Source organism: Apium graveolens, unplaced genomic scaffold, assembly GCF_009905375.1.
Source record: "Apium graveolens cultivar Ventura unplaced genomic scaffold, ASM990537v1 ctg4500, whole genome shotgun sequence".
Lineage (NCBI taxonomy): Eukaryota > Viridiplantae > Streptophyta > Magnoliopsida > Apiales > Apiaceae > Apium > Apium graveolens.
This window is the reverse complement of record NW_027418569.1, coordinates 19,165-24,755: the sequence shown is the minus strand read 5'-3', so window position 1 is coordinate 24,755 and position 5,591 is coordinate 19,165.

The window sequence follows — 5,591 nt, the reverse complement described above, 5'->3', positions numbered from 1 at the left end:
TTTTTACAATTTATTCTTTAAATTTGAAAAAAATTAATAGGAAAAAATACTGATCTTCAGATTAAAGTAGAACTGAATTATAAACCATTGATTTGAAATGAATTTTTTTTTGAGTTCCCTCTTCTTTCATTTTCATCTCCCCCTAATTTCATTTTCATCTCCCCCCAATTCCATTCTTACCCATTTACTTTAACCCGTTACTTTCTTTACTCCATTACTTTGTCTCTAAACACCTCAATACCAACACCGGCGATTTCAACTCAACAGCGACGATTTTCATCTCCCGTTCGACTCAACAACTCAACAGAGGTATTTAACACAACCCACAACTATATGTCATCTATATTTGGGGATTATGAAACCCTAAAACCCATATCCATATTTGGGGATTTGGTGTTTGTATTTGGGATTTGGGGTTTATATTTGGGGAATTTGAGTGATTGATTTGGGGTTTATATAACCATTTTTAGGGTTTTATTATTTGGGATTTCTAAATTTATATACAATATTTACTTAGTCGTGATCTTATTTAACCTCATTGATGCTTTTTATGAAGAAAATTCATGATGAACAAGTTCAAAGAAGGTCAATGAGTTTATATCCACATCGCATGGCTCGAAAAGGTTATGCAAACCTTGAGAATGAATGGGTTAGTGCTATTGAAACAACATATTCATTTTTGTTTTCTTGCTAACTTTCTAAATATGTTTATGTTATTACTAAGGTGATTATCTATAAGTCAATACAGTTAGAATCTCATCCAGATATAGAGGAGGTAGATCGATCAGATACCTGGATTGAGGCAAGGAAGGACAAAGATGTAAATTTTTTAAATGATGTAGTTGCGGAAAAAGCCAAGGAAATTGTAAATTATTGATTTTTTAAATGATGCAGTTGTTGTAATATATTTATTTGCTGGTGCTTGATGTTGGCTTTTTAATCTAAAATCAAGATATTTATTTCTTTATTTTGTTTACATAATTTTATCTGCCCGTTGATGTGTTAGTTTGTAATCACGATTTAGACGTGGTCATTACATATACAATAATTTAGTAGGAGCATTAGAGAATAACTTAGTGTTTGATTTCTTGTGGGAGTTCAGTTGATCGGTTCCTATTTTATAGAATATTTCATTTCTATTAGTGCTAGTAGTATTCCAATCAGCAATAATATGAGTAAGGCAACTTGGCCAGACTATGTTTTACTCTCTAGTTACATACATACATTGATTCATACTGTATGCTAGTTAAGTTTGTACCAACACTTTGAACCTTTTTTTTGCTAAACTATTAACAAACTTTGCTCAATTGTAAGTACTACATTTTTACATGCCTAGACATATTAGATATTTTATATAAGAATAGCTAAGATTAAAAAAATGAAAATCTTAATTTTGTAGAAAAAGTTGAAGGAGGAGGTTAAAGAAGGAAAACTTACAGTGGAAGGTGTTAATGATGTTTTAACGATGGCGCTTGGCATGCCTGAGCACGGAGGAAGGGTACGTGGTCCAGGATCCCATGTGAAAAAATCAGTTTATTTTCATCTTCCAAGGCAAAAGAAAGCGAGCACAATGGATGAAAAAATACGCGAGGGAGTTAGAAAGTTCACGGCTGCGGTGACTCCAAAAATAATTAAAGAGAGGGATGCATTTTGGATGGCTGAAATTGAAAAGATCAGAGCAGAGATTTCATTGACAAAGGCTAGACATCAAGATAGTCTGAAACTTGCTTCCCAGCAAGCAAGTTGTCATTCTAAGGACATGGTTGAAGGGGATGAAGGGGATGCATGTGTATGCTGATGATGACATAAATGAGATTCGCGTTGAATTTGCAAAATATTTTATGAAAAACTATGTAAGTTAAGGTTCTAGATTCTGATCATTTTCTTTAGAAATATTTGGTCAAGTTCATGTTTTCAAATATGTAGTTGGTGATGTGAGACGTTAAGTAAACTTTGGATGTTTGGTAGAAATTCTTATGCGCTGATTATATTGTAGGATTTGGTTTTTGTTGAATTTGTTTTTAAGTATTGTGAATGTTGAATATGGATGTAGTTCTATTTAGTTGGCTTGGATTGTGTTCCTAGATTGATAAGTTACGGATTGATGGATTGAATGATATGGATTTAGTTTTATATGGATTTGTGATTGGTAAAATTTTAGTTTTATGTTTCCGCAGGCAGTGGTGTGCATGAACTGTGAATTTGGTATGTAAAAATTTTACACTTCAATAGATAATGGTGATTCAAAGAAAAAATAACCATTGTACCGTACATATTCAAACAACAGCCACCTTAAGTAATGCATTATCAACACAGTTGACTTATGCTAGATAATCTAATAGGTAAAAATTATAAGCCATTGTGTTAGTAATATTCAAGTAAGTGGTAAAAATTAGACAGTGTTGTCTCAAAATATAAAGAATAATGTGACTACTATACAGAGAATTGTCTGAATAGTTTTTAGATAACAATGAACACCTACTCCATATTCAAAACAATTGTTTAAAAGCATGTACACAACGATTAATTTGAACAAAACTGTTGTTTTAATACCATCCACACAACGGTGCTGAACAAAAGCCATTGTCACAAAGAAACTAGAATAAGGGCTTTTCTTGAAAACTGTTATTGTTATATTTTGAGACAATAGTGTAATTGAAATTACCATTGTCTCAATAGACATAAAATTTTAAGAATAAAATTAGATACTATTAGTTGACACAAATTTACCGTTGTGAAGAACTAAAACAGTTGTTCTACTCTGTTCCAACAACGGTTCTTATTTCCAATTCCGTTGTTTGTCTTGAACTGTAAATTAAATACTCTTAGTTGACACAAATTTACCGTTGTGTAGAACTAAAACTATTGTTTTACTCTGTTTTCAACAACAGTTCTTGTTTTTAATTCCGTTGTTCGTCTTGAACTGTAACAAGTCTTGCATAACAGTTGTGCTATCTTGTTCTAACAAAGGTTGAAAAACTGTTGCCTTACTTCATATCAGATGAGTGCTGGGTATTCAACGGACAACGGCGCAAAACTGTTGTGTCAAAGCAAATTTCTTGTAGTGATTGACCTCCCAAAACTTTTGACACCCTAAAATTCATCAACGAATCAAAAAATCCCATATTAAAGAAGTAGAAGAACCTTAATTGACTAACAAACGTTAGTTAAATTTAAAGGGAAGGATGTAAATAAGATTGTTGAAATGTTTAGGTATAACAATATATTAAAAAATAGATCAGGTACCTAGACAATACAAACATATAATCGAGAAACTTTTGAAATATTTTTCCCTTTTTGAAACATAATACATTTTACGTCACAAAATAAATATAAACATTTACAACTTACCTGAACATATTTGGTATATATGTTTTAAGGATTTTCCCGGCAGTAAAAATGATTTTTCTTTATAATTTTTACTATTGTATGAGATAAAAATATTTTTGTTGCTAACAGAATATGTCGTGAGCTAGTAGAAAGTGAATTTAGCGGCTAGAAAATGAATTGCAGCTATTTGTCCACGACCGAAATAGTTAAATAAACTGGTATTTTTATATTGAAATAAAGATAAGGACTAGCTCATTAGCTATTAAGTGTAGATAAGCTAAGTAAGGGAATTTTCCAAAAATACATCTTTTTGTAAAATTATTTGTTATTTTACCAACTACTCAGAAGATTTGCTAAAATATTATTTTACTCTGAAAATACTTGCAAAACTGGGATGTTGCATAATAGGTTAAAATTTAGTTTAAATTGTATAACTATTTTAGTTTATATTTAGAATTGCATTTTTTGTTGTTGCAAATATGGGTGCAATTTACTGAATGTATTTTTGTAATTTTTTTTATAAATTGAAGTTTGCCAAAATGATTGAACATATCATTTCAGCACTGCATTTCTTCTTAGCTGCTTTTGGATGCATCTCATAATTTTGTAGTTTGTTAGAAGTATTTTTGCATTTGCTATGCATATCATAATTTTGTAGTTTATAAGAAGTATTACTGATTACCAAGATAATTATTTCCTAACATTTTATCTTGTATTGAGAATTTTAAGAATTAAATTGAACTTAATAGCCCTCACCCTTCCTGAATAAAGGATTGGACATTCAAACTGATGATTCTTATGGTTAAATTTGTGACGTGTAGGAACATTACTCATTAGTTACTACTTCTAGAACTAGTCCAATTGGTAAAAGTATGGCGAGAAAAAACAATTCCAACATGAAATAAAGAGAAGTAATGTTCTGTCATTTATCCTCTTTAGCGAGAGGTAACAGTGAAGATTAAATGTGTGAAATATTATGAAAGATTCTTCTGATAGAAAATTCAAAATCTATTGAAATTGGAAGGTTTTATTTTAATATCATTTACTTCGAAATAACCCTTACACTACAACAAAATAGGCCAATTACGACCGCCAACTTACGACGGAAAAAAATGTGCGCCCAACTTACGACGGTAAAAAGTAAACCGTCGTAATTATTTACGACGAAATCCAAAACCCTCGTAAATTTATTATTTTATTAATAAAATTATGCACGATGTGATTAAAAAAAAATAAAAATTATTTGAAGTTGTGACGATTTAAACTTTTCGTCATAAGTTAATTATTTTTATTAAAATTTTAAATTGGAATAGAATAATAAAATATTTTATCTAAATTTACAACGAAATATTTGTGACGAAAAAAATCGGATCGTCAAATTTACGACGAAAATTAAATTTCGGCGTAAGTTATCAAAGAGGAAAATTTAATTTTTTCCCAAAAAATTGGCGGAAAAATAAAAATTATTTGAAGTTGCGACGATTTGAACATTTCGTCGTAAGTTAAATATTTTTATTAAAATTTAAATGTGAAATTAAATAAAAAATATTTCATCTAAATTTACGACGAAATATTTGTGACGGAAAATATTGGAACGTCCAATTTACGACGGAAATTAAAATTTGTTGTAAGTTATAAAAGAGGGAAATTTAACTTTTTCCCCAAAATTTTTTGCGGTAAATTTGACTTTTCTCAAATTTTTTGTAGATAATAATTTATGAAGGATTCCGTCGTAAACTAGGGCACGATTTTTGATAATTTCAATTTTTAAAAAATATTATTTCATGATTCGACCATATTAATGTCAACATTTATTTGTTTGGTTGATATTTCAAGAATTTCAGAAAAAATTAAATATTTTGATAAAATAGTTTAATACGAAACATTTATTATATCACTAATATATATATATATTCATCCATACAGTTGGATTATTAAAAAATAGTTTCAAAATAATCGTAACACTAATTCACGATTCAACACTATTTAGCTGTACTAGTCAAACTGATACTTGACTGTTAAAATGTCAAACCAAATAAAATTATTTTGATATGAAATTTTGTTTATATCAATAATATATATATATATATACATATATATATATATATATTTATTGACATCCATACAGTTGGATCGTTGAAAAATATTTTGAAAATAATCGTAACACCAATTCAGGATCAACACTAGTTAGTTGTACTAGTAAAACTGATGCTTGACTGTTAAAATGTCAAACCAGATAAAATTATTTTGATACGAAATTT